The following is a 20,069-nucleotide window of genomic DNA, read 5'->3' as shown; positions in this document are numbered from 1 at the left end:
CTGTGAGATGGATCCTTTCAGGGACATTGCTTCACTTTTGTGTGCTTGCACCTTCTGTCTCCCTGTTTGGTCCCAGGAAGATGGCTGGTCAGTCAATGACAAGTAAGATTCCCCACGTGGGGGACAACTCAAGCCAGGAGCATTTGAGTGGGAACTAACAGGAGAACCCACGGGGTTCATAGAGGTGGGCACAGCCCCCCACCTTCCCCAGGCTAAGGGGAGCCTCTGCCTCTGTGGCTGCATTCCTTCCCACAACCTGCAGGGGAAAAGATTCAATGATGTGCTCTCCATCTATTCATATGCATAAAGATGTTGTCCCTTGGGGAAGTACACACATCCTGAGACTTACTGGTCCTGCTGCCTGCAGGCAAGAGTGATTGGCTTGAATCAGTGTCCTATTATGGTGTACGGAATTCGCAAATCTTGAGATTGACAAGTTTTATCTCCTTTACTTCCCCACTTAACTAATAAAAACTAATGCGTTGGCCCAATTAGGCACCCACAGCCCAGTCTTTGAGGCTGCCAGTCCCTTGGCCCTCACACTTAAACTCTATTCATGGCTACTGTCTTTTCTTAACACTGAGCCGCCCTCCTCGCTCCCCACAACCCTCGTCGTGCTGGACGCAACAACCATTGTCACCCCAAAACACTTTAATTAAAAAAAAAGAAGAAGCTAATCAAACATCCTATTACTCTTCCCATGTGGCCATGTTCACCCCACTCATCCAGGATGGGGCAAGATAAGATCCTTGTGGGACTGACGACATCCCGAACAAGGGGTTCACAGAGTCCCAGATGCTGGCCAGAGACTCCCCAGTCCCTCTTCTTTGGGAGTCATCAAGTCTATCTGGGGATTCCTTCACCTTCTGCCTCATATCTCCAAGAGGGACAAGGTGACACTTGCATGAGAGACTCACTCTATTGTCCTCCTCCTCAGAGGTTCCATCTTTCTACCGATTCAGAAAGCTTTGAGCTCTTCTTATGGAAGACAACAAGCATCATCCCTGGACTCCCAGCTGTTTAAAGCATAAACTTCATGCCCTGAGTTGGTCCAGACTTTGTCTTCTGTAGACTACTGATAAGAGTTTCAAATGCCCACGTAGAAATCCTAAAGCTGCCTTTTTAAAAAGTGTTTCTGCCCTAACAACCGTGCCCCACAAGCAGTTGAGTGTAGAACATGATGTCGGCTGCTACCTGAAAGGAAGAAGGGATAGCAATTAATACTTGACGGCATCATCTCCAAAACCTATGACGCAGTGTCACGCTAGGCACAGTTCATTTCCTCTACAACCCAGCCCTGAGGACTAATTTCTTCATTTATGAAATGGACATAATGCGACTCAGACCAATGAAGTCACTTGACCAAACTCACACAGGCAGGAAGTTATGGAACAAAACTTGTTCTCAAATTCATGCTTTTTCAGCTGCACATCTTTGCATGGAGTCGGGGGTTGGTGGCAGATGTGGAAGGAATATTGGGCAAAGGCTAAGTGATGAGTAACTTTGAAAGTTAAGTTAAAAAAGTGGATTTTGGTTTCTCTCTCTCTCTCCCTCTAGCTCTATCTCTTTCTGTGTTTTATTTGCTTGGTGTTGTACAATTTTGATTGATTTTCTTTCATTTTTATCTAAAAGGGTTAAATTCATGTTTAAAGTCGTCTTTTAAGGTTTAACTTTTTAATGTAGTAGGCAGAAATCTAACTATTAATAAACACAAACATTAAAATCATGTTCTCTTTCAGAATAATGAAAGATTCAAATAAGCATTGACAGCTTTTAAAAAGACACACTTTTTAAATATTTTTTTGGTTTCCTAAATCAGTATTTATTGTATTGCATTGGTAATTTTGATGATTTAACTATAAATATTGAAACATTTTCCCCAGCCTACTAAATGAACCTCAAAAAAAGAATCTTGCCTTTTAAAACCTGTGATTTCTACAATTATATGTAAATGTTATGTAAATGTTTTGAATGTTTTCCTGTTGAGCTAGAGTTCTATTTATCTTCCCTAATACCACCAGAATGATTTATTTTTCTTCCAAAGATTTAAAGGTGAGAGTAGGAGGGAGTCCTGGAAGCAGGGTGTATTCATTTCCTGTTGCTGCTATAACGAATTACCACAAAGTTAGTGGCTTAAAACACAAATTTATTCTTGTACGATTCCGGAGGTCAGAACTCCAAACACATTTTCACTGGGCTAAAGTGAAGGAAGGTGTCAGCAGGACTGGCTTCCAGAGACTATGAGGGAAGAATCTATCTCCTTGCTTTTTTTCAGATTCTAGCAGCCACTTGTAATTCTTGATTAGCAGCCCCTTTCTCCATCTTCAAAGTGCCTCACTCCCATCTCTGTTCTGTCATCATATTGCCTTCCCCTTGGACTTTAACTCTTCATGTGTCCCTCTTACAAAGACAGTTGTGATTATAAATACATCTGGCCCACTGGATCAATCATCCAGTGTACACTCCCCATTTCAGGATTCTTCATTTAATAACATCTGCACAGACCTTATTACCATGACAGATAATCTAGTCACAGGTTCTGGGGGATTAGGATGTGAACACCTTTGGGGATCATTATTCAGCCTGTCACAAGGGGGAGACTGGTTTGGAGGCTGGGATTGTGGGGATGGATGGAGACTGACGATGTGTGTGGGTTGTGATACTACAGATGACGAAGGAAAGAGCAGAGATTCGGGGACCAGACAGACCTGGTCAGAACTAGCTATATACCATGTTTCCCCGAAAATAAGACCTAGCTGGACCATCAGCTCTAATGCGTCTTTTGGAGCAAAAATCAATATAAGACCCAGTCTTATTTTACTATAATACTAGGTCTTTAATATAATAATATAATATAATACAATACAATACAATATAATACAATATAATTAATACCTGGTATAATATTAATATAATATAATATAATATAATACCAGGTCTTATATTAATTTTTGCTCCAAAAGACACATTAGAGCTGATTGTCCGTCTAGATCTTATTTTTGGGAAAACACGGTAATATGTAGGGCCCAGAGCAAAATGAAAATGCGGGGCTCCTTGTTCAATAAGTATTCATAATCTCAAGGCAACAAGAGAGCATTAAAACAAACACAGGGCCCTCGTGAGTGCAAAGGTGGCAGCCCTGGAAATGGGTTAGAATCCAGTCTAGAGCACTTGCTAATTCTGGGACTTTGGACAAAGTTATAAAATCTTCCTCAGTCTCAGTTTTCTTATCTGTAAAATAGAAAATAACACCTATATTATAGGTGTAACCAATTACCAAAATTTTGCTGGCTTAAAACAATAGAACTTTATCCTCTCACAATTCTGGACACCAAAAGTCCAAACTCAAGGTGTCAGCAGGGTTATTTCCCTCTGGAGACTCTGAGGGAGAATCCATTCCATGTCTCTACTAGCTTCTGGTAGCAATCCTTGAGCATCCTGGGCTTGTAGATGCATCACTCCAATCTCTGCCTCTGTCCTCACGTGGTCTTCTCGGGGGCTCCTTGTTAAATCTCCCTCTCCTTTCTCTTATAAAGGACACCAGTCATTGGATTTTGGACCCACTGTAAATCTAGAATGTCATCCCACAATCTTTAACTTAATTACATTTGTAAAGACCCTATTTCCAAGTAAGGTCGCATTCATAGTTATCAGGGGTTAGAATTTGGGCATTTCTTTTTTGGAGGGATACTATTCAATCCGCTATAATAGGATTATCGTGAGTATTTAAGACATTGTATTTGAAGTGCTCAACAGAGCATCTGGAACATAGGAAGCCCTAAAAATTATATCCATTGTTATTGTTATTATTATTATTATTATTATTATTATTATTATTATTTTACATATTAAAAGTAAAATTGGACATATAGTTGATAATGACTTAACATCTTAGAATGTAGATCTAGAGAGAAAAAAAATGACTTACCCACGAGTACTGGAAGGAGCATTGAGAAGCTAGTTTATTCCTAAAATAAGCTAAACAGAGAGAGGGAAACCCTGGAATCCAGACTTGCCACAAAGCAAAGGAGTTTCCAGGGAGCAGACATAGACACAGTGGAAGAAAGCCTGAAGTGGAGGCAAAACTGAGCACAGAGAGATCCCGTGGGATGCCCCAGCAGGTGGGCAGAAGATTCACCCATTTGTCTGTTCAATCTCCAGTCATTTATTGCACACCTCTAGAATCCAGCATGCAGGATATCAAACATAGCAAGAATGTTACATTTTGGAAAGAGCTCTACTATTTTTTTTTTTTTTGGAGCAAGCTTTTAAAATTTGTTTGCTTTTGTCACGAAATTAATTTAAGGTTATTGTTGCTATTAGAAGAAAACAGAAGACCTGAGCAGACAGTTGTGGTACAGAGAAGACTCCACACTTCAAAACCAAACAGATGAGGTTTGAGTCCACATACTCTCCGCCAGACCTTGGTCATGTCATGTAACCCTCTGAGCCTCCGTTTCCTCATCTGTAAAATAGGGATAATAATGCTCCTCACCTCCCCATGAGGGAGGTCCTCCATGAAATGAGATAACATATGTGAAGCACTTGGTACAAGGACTGAAACAAGGAAGGTTTGCAATAAATACTCACTTTCCCTTTCAGGTGGGTGTTTCAGAAAGAAAGCTCCAAATATCCTTGCCTTCATTTGCCATATAATACGACACTCATATTCCCTAAGTCAACTTTCACCAGAGGCTAACGGGATGTTTTCTTTCAGTTCAAGCAAGATATTTTCCTGGCTGTGTTGTAGCTGGAAAGAAAAGCAAGAAATATAGAATATAGTGAACTTGGGAAATCTTTCCTGTAAAAACCCCAGCAGATTTATCACAGATGTCTGGCCCACTCGTGGCCTTCTCCTGAATTCTATTAAGAATAATAACAAACAATCAGGAAACTGAACCCCAAAGCCCAGAAAACAGTGTTCTGGGTCTCTGGCAAAGTGGGGTCATGTACACACACAAGAGACCTGAAGCCCTCCAGGCACTTCTTGGTTGCTGGGACAAGGAAGTCAACAATTACTGAGCACCCTGCACTGTGTTGGACCTTTTCACAGGCATAAGCTCTTTGGATCCTTGCAAAGAGCCTTCGGTCCCTGCAGGCCATGTTTTTCAGATAAGAAAACCTGAGACTCAGAGAAGGTGAGTTGTTTATACCGAGGTTCTCAAGCATGGGAGCACACTGGAAACACTTAGGGAGCTTATTCAGAACACAGAGGTTCTGAATTGGCAGGTCTGAGGTGGGGCTCTGGCATGAGTTTTTTTAAAAAGTGTCAGAGACACTGCCAATGTATACATTGTGCTAAGAACTGCAGCACTGGCTCTGAGTTTGCCAGATTTGGACAGGAGTCCCAGCTATGCCAATAGCTAACAAGTTAACTGAATCTCTCTGAGCCTCAGTTTCTACTTCTGTCAAATGGGGATAATTAAGCAATCCATAAAGTTGTTTTAACCAGGATCAAATATGATAATACATGCAAAGCATTTGTGCTAGTGGCTAATATACAGTAAATGTTCAATACATCATAGCTAGAAGTATAATTACTGATTAGTCATGTGGTCTTGAGAGAGTAACTTAACTCTTAGATTCCAAGTCCTCTTCTGTAAAATGAGGAGCCTTAGGAAAGAATTTTTAGGACACATTTTGTTCCACTTAAACCTTGAATGGGCCCCTACTAACATGCTTCTCCAATGAGGAGGGAACTCATTGGCCACTTAGGAGATGAACCAATTCTGGGCAGACTTAAGCAAGAAAACTGATTCTTCCAGGCCAGTGTGTCTTGGTTCTGTTTTCTGAAGAGTTGCCCGTTTACTGCAGGCTGTATCTGCAGTGATGCTTCCTGAAAGGTCTGGACATGACTCCCACCTTGTTCTTCCCACAACACTTTCCTTCTGCTGCCTGGAGTTATAAAGTGGCTCGTGTGCAGCAGGGAAGAGCGTGATGGAAGTAGAGCTCACTACACTTGGGCTCCAGTACCTGGTGTGGCTCCTCTAGTTTGCAGTCACAGGTGCATAAAACGTAGGACCCGGCCATTCATTCCTTCATCCCTTCAATATGTATTGAGCACCTGCTGTGTATTAGACTCTATGCTGGGTGCTAAAGATACTGAGGCAAGACACAAAGCCAGCCCCAGTGCTCATAAGCAAAGGAGACAGATCCATCACGAAATGGGGTCAGTGTTGTGACTGAAGGAAGAAAAGACGCGTAGGGGTACACCATGGGGACCTGGAAGCCAGCATCCAGGTCTGTTTTATTCACAGCTCCCCTCATTCATAAGCACCTGATGTGTCCCAGGCTCTGGGCTAGGCACTGGCTATCTGGGTCATCATCAGATCTGGTCTCAGGGTTTGCGCTGCTCACAGCCCAGGTGACTGGACTCTTCTCATCCACCCACGTGTAGGACACAGCACTGTCACAAAAGTATAGCACTGTACTTCTTAGCTCTACAGCGCTATACCTCTATAGCTCTAAGACTTCTCGAGCTTTATGCCTCTCTAGCTCTATGCCTGTCTAGCTCTAGACCTCGATATAGCTAAACCTCTATAGCTTTATGCCTAGCCAGCTCTATGGCTCTCTAGCTCTAGGCCTCGATAGCTCTATACCTCTATAGGGAACCAAAAGCTGAGGCGGCACAGAGGAGGGAGTGATTGTTCCACAGGAATGGCGACCTATATTCTAAGCCTGAAGTAGTCACAGAAGAAGGTGGGGAGATGTGGAAGGGCCTGCCAGACAGTTGATGAGAAAAAGCAGGGAGGTAAGAGACTCCAGGCATCCTAGAAGCAGGGAGGGAAGGTCAATTTCTTTCTGTCAGACAGATTCTCCAACACTGGTATGCCAGGCACTCTGAGGAATAGAGATGGGGGCCCCACACAAGGAGCTCAGTCTAGGCCTGGCCAGGGGTAGCAGCAGAGCTGAAACCCATGACCTGTCTCAGAGGAGTCAGCAGGGTCTCGGCCCCACCCTGCAGCCCCAGAGGGTCTCATTAGACATTCCATGTAGGCTCCAAAGGAGGTGCTATGCACGGTCCCAGCAGCATTAGAGGAAGGGCATGCTCACTGTATGACTACAAACACATCCGATTTTATAATGCTCTTTGCCTTTTTAAATGTTTTGGGTTTTTTTCTTTTATAGAAGCATCTCCAAGCTGGCAATGGCTTAGGCCTCTTCTAATCTCTGCAAAACTGCATGTCTAAGCAGCTCTCCACATAGTCAGTCCCCCAGGAGCTGCCCACCCAGCCACAGTGCTGTGGAGATGGGAAAGGCAGAGAGAAATGAGGCTCCCAGAACTGACTTGCCTGCAGCCACACACCTGCCGAGAACAACGCAAGAGGCAAACCAGGACGTCTGACAGCAGGCTGTGTGCACAGCGCCATTTTACCCAGCAAAGAACACAGGCCTCAGAGACGAGGCTGACGACTTCTAGCTTCGTCTTAGCATAGAGGATGCCCATAAAGTCGCCTTCTCATTCATCTCGCCGTGCTCTCATCCGATGGGGAAAAGTGAAGGACATTTCAAGAAAAAGAGAGATTTCAGAGGAGGACCAAAAGAATTTTAGAGTCAGCCTGGCCCGGGTAGGGGTGGGGGAATAAACCACAATCTTTGGAGGTAGGTAATCAGGGTCCACACCTCAGCCCACTTACTGTCTGTGGGAAGAATCTGTTGTGAGGATTTAGTAAGAGATCAATGCATGAAAGCACCGGACACATACTAGACATTAATGATAACATTAATAGTAGCAACATAGGGCTTACTATGTGCCAGGCACTGTTCTGAGCACTTTATGAACACTAACGCTTAATCCTCGCATCAACTCTATGAGGCAAGTACAAGCAATATTATCCCATTTGACAGATGAGAAAACCGAGGCACAAAAAAGATTAAGAAAGTTGCTGAGGGTCACACAGTAAGCAGCAGGATGACTAGGATTTGAACCCTGGCTCCAGAGACAGGGATCTAAACTAATGTGCTGTATTGTCCCCTTTTGTAAGCTATACCCCTCGGTAAAACAGAACTAGCTGCTTTTCACTTCCCCTAAAACCAGCTTTAGCAAATTTCAGAAATGATTCTGGCCTAGCACCACAGGCCTTGGTGGCCACTCCCTGAGCAAGTATCTCCTTGATTTTCTCCTTTTAGCTTTACCTCTCTGGGCTGAGGACATCTCAGTGACCCTGGTCCACGACCCACCTTTCCCAACCTGGTACAGAAACTCTCTCAAGTCAGCGTGCTTGAATTCTATTTAGACATTCTTCTCAGCAGCAAATAGTACAGATGCTTCACAGAGTGGGTAGCAGGTACAAGTTTACCCCAAATGTCAAGGGACAAAACAAATGGGTGCCTCTCAAGGCGCTCTTGTCCCACTCAGCAGCTGGCCACCCACTGGCTGCCCATCCAGCCCTGACCCCACCAAGCTGGTGAGTCTCTCCCTCTCCTGGTCATCATTTCTCATTTCTCACTCTGGGAGGGGAGAAAGGTCAGCATTGGGTGGGAGATACATTGCAAGGCAGACATCTCCATTAGTCAGACTGCACTCGCCCAGAGGACTGAGGAAGCTAAAATTGCTTGAGCATCTTCGGAGAGGGTGTCTCGGATGCGGTATGTATATACTCAATTTTTCCACCCATGAACTGGAGATATCTACTGTACAGTGCTATTTGAAGATGAGATCAAATAAAGAGCCTTTTTTGTGTGTGTGAGAAAGGACGGCCTTTGTCATGCATCCCCTCAGCCAATAAGCTTCCTAATGTGCCCTTTTTTTAGAACTGACCCTAAATCAGAAACAAAACGTCAGTCACTGGTTGTAAAGAAAGCCTGTGGAGCCCTCCCTCGGGCAGCAAGATGCCTTGGAAAGAGCCCAGGCCTGGACCTGTCCCAGTTCAGCCTGTCACTTGCTGTGTAACTGGGCAAGTCCCCTTTCTACCTATAAATATGACAGCAGTAATAACAACAATAGCAAAGATTTCTACAGCACTTGCTTTGTGCTGGGCACGGTTCCAACGGCTTTCCTAGATTAACTCATTTAAATAAAATAAATAAGATGAAGCCTGGAACTCCATGTTTAGTCCCAGCTCTGCCTGTCAGGGACTGCAGGCCTGTGTTGGGGTTCCCTAATTAAGAAAGGTGTTAATGGCCCTTATCTGCTCCCAGATCATCAGGACAGATGGAATCCAGCTCTCCGTTGTCAGCACCAGGCTCTGGGGGTGTCCACAGCAGCGTGGTGGGTCTTTCTCCATGAGCCCTGGGTGATTGATGAGGTGTGGGGGCAGCAACTGGACGAGGAACAAATGAGAGAGCAAATGGGGCAGGGTGATTAAACAGAGGCACGGAACCGGGCTGGCCGTGCTCTGCAGCCCCTCAGAAGACCCTCCTTGGACGCCTTCCAGGCCTGACACATGATCCTCCCCGAGCCACCAGCCAGCTGGGTCTTCTCAATGCAAACCTGGTTCAAATGGGAAAACACTTTTCAGTGGCCTCTCTCTTCTCATTTTCAGATTAGAGGGAGACAATGGACTTGGCTAAGGGAAAAGATAAGTTTGTTTCATGTGTTAAATCGGGTCCAGTTGCTAACAGCCTGCCCCCCATCTTCCTCCCACTCCCTCCCGCTGCCATTCTAGGCCACTTGCTTTCTAAATAAGCCACAGACCCGGGTCCCTGCAAACCTTTGTCCAGGTTGACCCTTCTCCCTGGAGCACTCTTCCCTCTCCTCTCCATCTGGCCAGCTTTTTTGTGCTTTAGGACTCCAATCAAAGGTAACCTCATCATTCTTCTGAAAGGTTCCGGGCCCCTCCTTTGCAGGCTCACTGAGCCATAGACTTAGGTGGAACCACTGCTCTCTTCACACTGTGTCCTAATCACGTGGGTACATGTTCACATGCAAAGAGCGCTGTCATTCAAGACCAGGGTTCAAGTCCCGGTTCAGTGCTTACTACCTGCTTGACCTTGGGCGAGTCAGTTAACCTCCTTTAGCTTCTGTTTCCTTGTCTATAAAATGGGAATAACAGTGTGCAGCTTGGCCAGCTGCAGAAGGAGTAACTGAGACTGTTGCGGAGACAGCCTGCAGAGCGCTTGGCAGGGGGCCAGTGCTCTGGGCAACTCTGCTCAGTGTCACCTCCTTTAAATGACTTGCCCGGGCCACAAAAGATTAGGGGTTTGAGAATCTTGTATTTAGGAGATTTGGGTTGACTACGGGTCCCCCTGTACCATTCTTTAGAATAATTGTTTTTGTTCTCTTAGTAAAGGATTTTGGCTGCTGAGCTCTATTTTCTCTCTGACTCAGCCCTTCCCAGCAGGCTGTACTGTTTAGTGTGAGTTGCCTGGATTTGGGGAGCCACCCGTCAGTAGTAGCTGAGAGTAGGCACATCCTTGTAACATGTCGGTCACTGAGCGAGGGGCTCCCCATCCCTTTTGTATCATCTCCGAGGTTGGCTTCCTCATTTTAGAGATGACGCAACAGAGGAGCAGGCGGCCTGGGTGACTGTCTGCCACTCAGTGGCTGCACGACCCAGGAAAAGTTGTTTACACTCTCCGAGCTCCTGTTTCTGCTCTGGAAAGTGGGGGTGATGATAAAAAAATGGTGCTTAGCTCATGTGAGGAACAGATGAGAGAATGCAGGTAGTGGGTTAGGTAAGATGCCTGGTGTCTGGGAAACCCATGCGCCATGCAGGCTGTGGCTGTCATTGGCAAGACCTAAAGTTAGCCCTTGATAATGTCAGACCCTTTCCTCCTACCTCACTGCTGAGCTTTAAGGTTTCTGCTCAGCCACAACAAATTAAGGTTCCTTAAATTCCCCACTCCCTCACCTTAAGCTTTTCACCCATGCTGTTCCCTTTGCTCTGCTCCCCAACAGCTCCAGCTGTTCTTAAGCCTCAGATTAAATGTCACCTCCTCCAAGGGGCCTTCCCTGTTACCTCAGGCTGGGTTATGCTCCTCCTATGAGTAGACTATACTCTCCCTTTCATTTCACTTGTTAGGTAATCAGGTAATTTTTCTGCATGGTTAAAAAAAAATCCAAAGAACATAAAATGGTATACTGGGGAAACCTGGTTTCGAACCCTGCCCCATCCAACACACCTTTCTCATCCCAACAAATCACCACTTTCATTAGTTTCTTGTGTATCCTTTTAGAGCTACTTCAGGCAAATAAAAATACGGATTCTTACTTTCCCCCTTTCTGACATGAAAAGTGGCGCATTCCACATGCGTTTCTCACCTTGCTCTGACCACTTCACACTCTGCCTTGAAATTATTGTCATTTTATAGAGCACTTCTTTATTCTTTCCTACAGTAGCTGACCATTCTATTGTATGGAATTTATGGAATCAGTCCCCACTGATGAAAATGCAGATTGTATCCCTGCTATATTGTAAGTGTGCAGGTATGTCTATAGGAGAAATTCCCAGAAGTGAGAAAAAGGCAGTTATAATACAGTGTAATGTCTTCCCCGGTTCAAAGGGTTCAAACATAAGCCTCGTAAGGACTAGGACATGTGTCTTCACCAAGCACGGGGCCAGAGTTGAGGTCCCAGCTGGTCTCTGTACCCTCCAACCCCACAGCCCCACTTGGAAAGGATACCATAACCAGTGCTTTCCCCTTTTTAACCCCTCTCCCCATAAGTGACACTCAATGGACCTCCTTATTATATTCCCCTAAAAACTAATCCAGATGTATCTCGAAACTCCAGGAATTAATTTAGTTGAATGGTCATGTCAGGTTGCTAAATACTAACCTATCAACATGCAGGAAATTGAATTTCCAACAAGCAGAGAGGATGTGGGCCTTAAAGGTTGGCCTGGTCCTTTGTCATTTGCCCAACCCCTCCCAGGTCCATTCTCAACCATACAACTTTCCAAGTCTTAGGGACTGTTCTGTGATGGTATTGCTAGCTCTGTGAAGAGCAGTGTCATTTATTAGTCACCATAGCAAGCTAGACTTGAGAACCATTCATTCTCTCTCCTCTTGTTCATTCCTTGGTATCATCAGTCATCAAGTCCTATCAATTATACCTTTCGAAAAAGTCTCATGTCCTAGTGGCTCCATCTCCACAGTTTCTATGTTTTCTATGGACTCTACTCCAACAGCCTCAGCCTCAATCCCTCCTGTTTTACAGTTCATTTTCAGAGAGCTAAAATAAAATGACTGCCATACTAATATAAAGTTAGTACAGTTAGAGAGTCATTTAACTCATTAATGAGGGAACCAGCCTGATGGTAAAGCTGATTCAGAAAGTATTTGAAGAGCTGAGTAGTGATATCACGTAGCACTGCAGAAAGAACATTGGAATAGATTTCTTGTTAGATACAAAATGAGTTAATGTCCTTCAGGAAAATAAAAACAGAACTGTTGGAATTATTTTTTTTTTTTTTTTATCAGAGAGAAATGATTTGCATTTCTTTCAGAAAAAAATTCACAAATCAACATGTAATTTCACAGAACCTAGACTCTAATCAATAGTAAATAACATGTCCAACAAAAGTACATTCCAACAGGGCAAGAGCCAGCAGCCACCTCCTATTTTTGTAAATAAAGTTTTATTTACACCACTCATGCTCATTTGTTTACATCCTGCCTTTGGCTGCTTCCTGGCTGCAATGGTATTGTTGAGTAACTACAATGGAGACCACATGGACCACAAAGACTAAAATATTTACTATCTGGCCCTTTACAGAAAAAGTTGTCAACCCTGCCATAGAGAATTAAGTAAGACTTGGGTGGGCCTGTTAGACGCGGCTCTGGCTTATACATGAGAAGGCACACAGACCTCTCTGCCTTATATCCATGTTGGGGAAGATTTTTTACATCTCTTCCACTCTCACTTCCCTCCCAACCATTCTCCAAACTGTTAGCAGGGCAATCTTTCAAAATCATACATCTTACATTGTAAATTCTCCCCTTAAAATCTTCCCAAGTCCTTACCACTTGCTAAATTGACCTGGTTTGAATCCCTGAACCCCTGTGACCTCTAGTTACCTTGACCTGTGCTGAGGCTCTGCAAGGACGATGCATATGCAAGTTCTGTGGACCCTGCCAGGCAGTGCACAAAGGTCTGTCATTACATCTGTGATCAGCAGGATTCGATTTTCTCACATCTCAGGGCAGCAGGAAGACTTTGAGCATTCTTAGTTTGAGAGAACTGGAGCTGAAAAAGAAAAGATTAATACCAACAACTCCTGAAGCTTCTGGGGAGAATTAAAGGGGAAACTTGTTTATAGGGCTTGACACCTGGTAAAGAGATCAATAAATGTGAGCTTTTTCTCTTACAATCCACTTACCTCGTGTTGATCTGAAATGAGCATTGTGCTTCTGAAAGGGAGAAGCAGAGAGGAAGAGAGTGGAAGCTGGGGGTAGACAGGAAAATAATAGCGAGGACAACATCTGCTTTCTATTCCCCAGACTCCGGGGCCCAGGCCACTCTCCTGGTATAACGTTTCTTCGTTCCGTATAAACAGAGAGGATGATTCTCGTAATCTCGGCAACAAAATATGCAGGCATAAAAATGGGTCATATTTTACTTTAATGAGAGAAATGAGGGCCTGTTTCCTTTGCAGAGAGAAGCCTGGGTTGTTGTAATTAACACCAAATGGGCCCGAGACTGATCTCTCAAATGATGAAGAGGTTGTTGGGATTGGAAGAAACCTGGGGCCTGTGGAGCTGCTAAAACATTGCCAGACCTCCATGACTCCCACCCCTAACTCCCTCTTCACCACCCCCTTCCAGCCAGCTGCCTCTTCCCTGAAAAACAGGGAGGAGGATGAACTTTCATTAAGCTCTTACATGCTTTCATTAAGCACGCACGCACACGTGCTTGCATTTCATCTCCATTTTCCAGGTCAGAAGACTAAGGCTCAGAGAGGTGAAGAAACTTTCCTAAGGTCTCACAGCTTGGAAGTTATGTGATCTTTGACCATCTAGCATTAACCTCTCTTTCAAATCTCATCTGTCCCTACAACAACCCCTTTGTGTAATTTATAATCCAATCACATGGGACCACTTCCAGTTTCCCATTCACGCCTGACTCCCTGCCTGTTCATGTGCTGGTGTCTCACACTGACTGCCCTCTTTTTCCTTCTTTGTTATTGAAATCTTGCCTCACCTTTCAAAAGTCAGCTCACAATTGAACACAGCATGGATTGGTGGCACAGAACCGGCTTATGGACACTGGAATCACCCAGACCATATTCACACACCAATTCTGCCACCTAATTTACCTCCTCTCTTTGAGCCCCAGATGCCCCTTTGTACAATGAAGATAACAACACAGAGGTGTGGTAAGGAGTAAATGAGTTAGCGTGTGTAAAATGCCTTGCACAGAGCTTGGACACACTAATTGCCCTTTATACCTCTTGATTGGAAACACTGGCAATATTGCCAACCATCAGGAAAGAAACTTAAACAACAAAAGCATTTCAAAGGTATCCTCTCATGATGAGACTACCACTATCACAACTATTACATGACCTAACTCACTCCCCTTGGCCAGAGACACATTCTCCCACTGTGCCTAAGCCGACTTGCCCATCTTTGGTTGGGGACCACTCCAATGATGACAGCCTTGTGTCAATTCCCAGAGCTAGCTCTAGACTGCTGACCCCAGAGTTAGGAGAGACAATTGTCAACACCAGGTAGGGTATCTCACCTGTAGGAAAGTAGAAGTGCAGTGACAATGACAAATTCAAACTATTGTTCCCCCTTTTGTAAGACTGCCTTGGTGAGAATAAGCTGATATACCAATACTAACAAAAAAAGGGGGGGAAGGGGAGGCACAGGAAGATAAGATGGGAGGGGTACTTTAACTACCAAGATTTAGGGGGAAGTTCTTGGGGCATTCTACAAAATAATGACCTGAATATGTGCTCAGGATCCTCTCACTGTTCCAACTCCCTGGGATGAATTAATCACCAAAACAAACTTGGCTGGGCTGGTTATAGCAGCCTAGAGAAGTCACATATGGCCACCACCTCGAATACTAGGAAAGAAGACATAGAACAGGGGATTCACTTATGGTAATAACAAGGGAAGACCCAAAACCTTACCTGGAAAGAGGATTGCCTTTCTAGAAGAATCTGCAGTGAAAACCTCAGTTTTGAGGTCATTAGAAGAAAGCCCGATGAGTCAATCCTCTAGGAGGGAAAGGGGAACCATTCCTCAAATTAGCTATGTGTAACTCAAGGGAAGGTCAGCTATTCTCACAGGCATCTGAGTCAGAGGGGCGTGGCAATGTAGGGCTGAGGACACCCCCATTTCCACTGGGGCATTAGAACGGAAAGAGGCCTCCCTTTCTCACCCAATTTTAACAAACCTGTCATCAGCAACCTACTAGAAAATAAACTTCTCCCTATCTTCCACTGTCTATCAATCTCCATGACCCAAAAGACTCCAATGCTTGGTGTGCATACCCCCCAAAACAAGCATGTACAGAGCAGATATTATTAAAGTGATCAAAAGCCAGTGAAGGAAAGAGACCAGTCCCAACAACTAGAACAGGTAGCTTTCAAGGAGGCAAGATATAGTCAGAATTCTTAATGAGATATTTTGAAAGCACACACCAAAAAAATAGGTCTTGGTCCTTTACACATGATTTCTTTTTTTTTTTTTTTTTTAATTTCGGAAATTTTTTTTTAATTAAATTTATTGGGGTGACAATTGTTAGTAAAATTACATAGATTTCAGGTGTACAATTCTGTATTACATCATCTATAAATCCCATTTACACATGATTTCTGAACTTTAAAATTCAATAGAAAAATTTCAAAACTAAGCATTAATTTCCAAAACTATAGCATTTTAGAAAATTAAATATTAGAAAAATACAACCCACAATACAGAGCAAAAACTACATAAATTGAAAATCACATGTGAAAAGGTAAGAGACATGAAAGACATATGCAAGAGATATATTATGTAAGTAACAGAGTTCCAAAAAGGAAACAGGAAACATATGGAGGAGAATTAATAATGGAAGATACAATTAAAATTTCACTGAAGTGAGGAAAGACATGAAACTTCATATGGAAGTTGTGATGAATAGGAGTAATTTTTAGGTGACACGCACCTGGATATGCCCTGGCAAAATTACCAAAATCCAAAAAAAGAAGAAAAAATATTTATAAGAGTCTTGTGGCAGCCATGAAGATGTGCCTCTCAGATATCCTACTACAGCAAACCTAGTTAACTGATGGCCCCATCTACGACCTCTTTCAACCTACTGCCATGTTCACGCTGAGGCCATGTTTCCTGCAGACTGCTCCCAGCCAGTGACTAAATGTGCAGGGTCCTAGAGAAGGACCATTCCTGAGAGATGTGGGACTCTTGCCATGGACAACTTTGGCTCAAGGACTCCCTATAGGCCTGGTCAAACCTCTCTTGGAGCTGTGCTGTAGTCACAGACAACTCCTACCTCAATGCTTCTTTTCCACTCTGCTTTTATACATTTTAGACCTCCGTCATGGTCTGAAGAGTTCCCAGCCTTACCTGCTCCTGTCTCAATAAATCGCTTACATATCTAATCCTATTTTTGTGTCATCTTGGCTGACCTCAACTAACACAGATAGGTAGGTAAATTGTGTGTGGGGGGGGGGAAGGAGATGATAGATAAAAATGCTAGATAAATAGAAAGATGATAGATAGATAGATAGATAGATAGATAGATAGATAGATAGATCTGAAAATCTGGTTCTATATGCAACTCTGGTAATAGAAGACTGAATCACAATCTTTAGATCACTGAGAGGAAAATAATGCATTTCAAATGTCCTATATTCTGCAAAGACATCAATTTTAAGTGGAGGCTGAGTTAGATATCAATGGTGCTTATAAGTATTTCCAGTTGTCTGCCTTCCAGGTACTCAAGGAACTTGACATTATTCTGCCCCATTTGCAGTTTGACATGGTGACATTCTTTGGCCAATGAAAATGATCATGTCCCTTAGCAGAAGCATTTAATAGTGGCACAAAACTTTCCGGTGCTTTCTCCCCTAGCTGCTGTGATCTGGGAAGCCCAACTTGATACAGAGCAGGCAACACTCAGCTTTCACATGGTGAACAACCTCTCTAGGAAGTTCCCTGGGACAAGCAGCAAACTCTGCATGAGCAAAAAGGAAACATTATTTTTTTAAGCCCTTGACATTGGAGTGGCATAAGCTAGTCTATTCCACTAGTGCAAAGGCCAGAGAAAAATGTAAGCTCCCTGAGGGTAAGGCCCTTGACTATTCTGTCACACCCCCTTTGCCCAGGAACAGCATGAACTACTACCAGATATATTTTTGTTGTTGTTGCTGCTGCTGCTGCTGTTGTTTTTTAAAGAAAATTTCAAACATCAAAGAAGTCAGGGTCTGTGCCCATGCCCCTAGCTGAGGAAATCACTTGAGAAGACTTCTAACCAAATGAAAATGAAATTAAAACAAAAGTTTCAAGATAGGGAAGGTAACAAGTATAAGAAAAAGTGGTGGGCAATAAATTTTATAGTATTTTATAGTTAAATCTAAAAGAATGATGAATGCTGGACTGGGAATTGTAATATGAGTTAACTAAGGATTTTTGAAACAGAAGAGGCATATTATAAAAAAAAAAATATGGGATAACAAAATGAAAGTTCTGAATTTACTCAGCAAAATTTACCCGGAGGTCGGGGGTGAGGGGGGGCAAGATTCCACAAGGGAGTAGGAAAATGAAGAAATAAAAACATTTAAATGTTTCATCACTGTGGAGAGCACATGGCCAAGTAAAACATTGAGGGGAGAAAGAATTAGGAAGAGTTATTGAATTTTTATATGACGATACAGAAGTATTTAACTGTAAAGAGGGTTAACAATTACTAAAATTAAGATCCCTGTTATTTGATCATTTATTCAACAAATACTCATTGAGCATCTAGTATGTGCCAGATGATTTTCTAGGTGTTGGGAATATATTAGTAAACACATCAGTAAATAAAACAGACAAGGTTCCTACTCTCATTCTCAAGAAGGAAGATCGGCAATGGACAGGTCATCAAACAAATACCAAGATAATTTCAAATGGTGATAACCACGATTTATTTTTCTCAGGTGAAACCTTAGGAAAGAATAGAAATTATCCATGTTAAGCAGAGGGAAGCATGGTGTTCTAGGCAGTGATTAAGGCAGCAAAAAGCTTGGTATGTTCAAACAACAAAAGGAAGGTCAGCTTGGCTGAAACTTGTGTGTGTGTCCAGGTTGGGGTTGGAGGATGACAGCACCTGGTCCCGAAGGTGATAGATCACATAGAACTTCACAAGGCTGAATGAGAATATAAGATGAACCCAAATGTGTTGAGAAGCCATTGAGGGGTTTCAGGAACGGGATTGCCATGATCTGACTTGTTTTAAGAAGATTGCTGGTTGATGCATAGAGAAAAGATTGCAGAAGCCTGGGCAAGAGTGAGAGCAGGGACACCAAGTGGGACATGAGGGTGGCTTGGATCAGGCGGTGGCAGTGGACATAGAAAACAGAGGGCAGACTGGGATTCTTTTGAAGACATACCTAATGGAACTTGCCAATGAATTAGATAGATGTCCCAGGTGAGGGAAAGGGAAGCATCAAAGTTGACTCAAATTTTTTGACTTGAGCATTTGAGCAAATGACTCAGCGGGGCTATAGATTGGGCGCTAGGGGGCAGGTAGATTCTAAGCAAAGTGATGTTCAGGTGAGTTCAGTTTGAGATACTTCTTAGACATCCAAGGCAGAGACATAGCCAAAATCATACTTAGATACGTGAGCTCAGTGAGAACTCGGACAAAGGAGAACATTCGTCAGAGACAAGGCACCTAAAGCCAAAAGGGTACTCAGACTACTCTGTTTTTATACCTACACATGAGTATATAAAGCACCTAGTCTGGGACTTAGCATATTTACCCAGTAAATAGTTCCCTCTCCTTTTCTTCTGGGGATGGTTGAAGATGGTCTCTGCTAGAATGAATACTGGACTGTGTCAGGACACAGGATGACAGCAGTGGCAGAGGCAGAAGAAGTCACCTTTTGGTCCTCAGCTTTCTCGGTGACTATAAAAACAGAAACAGATCAGCAGTGCTTATCTGGGATGTAGTGGGGGTGGGGGGATGGGAAGGGATTACAGTGAAGCATAAAGAAACTTTAGGGGATGATGAGTATGTTCTTTATATTGATTGTGTTGGTAGTTTCACAGGTGTGCATATGTACGTCAAAATTCATCAAATTGTAAACTTATGTAAGTGTAGATTATTATATGTCAATTATACCTTAATAATGTTGCTAAAATAAAAAGGAACAATTTCTACTTTATTTATCTCTCTGGGTGGTGTGTCCCTAGGATTAGATAATAATGATAAAAATGCTTGAAGTAAAAAAATGGGCACAAACAACATAAGACAAATGGAGTGTATTCTATTGTTGGAGACTTTTTGCTCTCTGTAAGTAGTCACTCTCTTATTTGGGAGTGGGGAGTAAGAGCTGAGAGATACATGAAAGCAAAATATGAATATGTTTCTGCAAAAACTGACAAGGCAGATTGGAAGGGGACTGTATTACTCAGGGTTCTCCAGAGAAACAGAACCTACATTTTGTGTGTGTGTGTGTGTGAGTGTGTGTGATTTACTACAAATTGTCTCACACAATTATGGAGGCAGACAAGTCCCAAGATCTATAGTCAGCAAGCTGAAGACCCAGAAGCGCTGATGGTTTAGTTTCAGTCCAAAAGGTCAGGCTTGAGCCCCAGGAAGAACTAGTGTTTCAATTCAAGTCCAAAGGCAGGGCAAAAAACAATATCCAGCTCAAAGTCATTCGGGCAAGAGTAGTTCAGCCTTTTTGTTCTGTTCAGGCCTTCAACTGATTGAATGAGCCCCTATATTAGGGAGGGCAATCTGCCTTCCAGTTCAAACGTTCAGTTCATCCAAAACACCTTCGCAGATAGAATAATATTTGACCAAATATCTGGGCATCCTGTGGCCCAATCAAGTTGACACATAAAATGAACCATCACAGGGACAGTTACTTACTAAGCTCCTGTTTACAGCAGACCTCTATTATTTCCTTCTATTACCCCCTATTACAGGTAGAACCCAAAGGGACAAAGTGATATCACTTGCC

The 20,069-nt window shown here is 43.2% G+C and overlaps 1 long non-coding RNA gene across 1 annotated transcript; it reads right to left on the bottom strand.

Moving 5' to 3' along the window:
- Positions 1 to 645: 645 nt before the first annotated feature.
- Positions 646 to 13,448, bottom strand: LOC141572371 (uncharacterized). Its single transcript, XR_012497730.1, has 4 exons — positions 13,263 to 13,448; positions 12,961 to 13,129; positions 4,591 to 4,750; positions 646 to 1,194 (listed from the first exon to the last, which is right to left on the bottom strand). It is a non-coding gene; the product is annotated as an uncharacterized LOC141572371 (long non-coding RNA).
- Between the last annotated feature and the right edge of the window lie 6,621 nt (positions 13,449 to 20,069).

The sequence above is a fragment of the Rhinolophus sinicus genome, linkage group LG06, assembly GCF_036562045.2.
Source record: "Rhinolophus sinicus isolate RSC01 linkage group LG06, ASM3656204v1, whole genome shotgun sequence".
NCBI lineage: Eukaryota > Metazoa > Chordata > Mammalia > Chiroptera > Rhinolophidae > Rhinolophus > Rhinolophus sinicus.
Note: the sequence above shows the minus strand (reverse complement) of the source record. Positions and strands in the feature narration are given on the sequence as shown.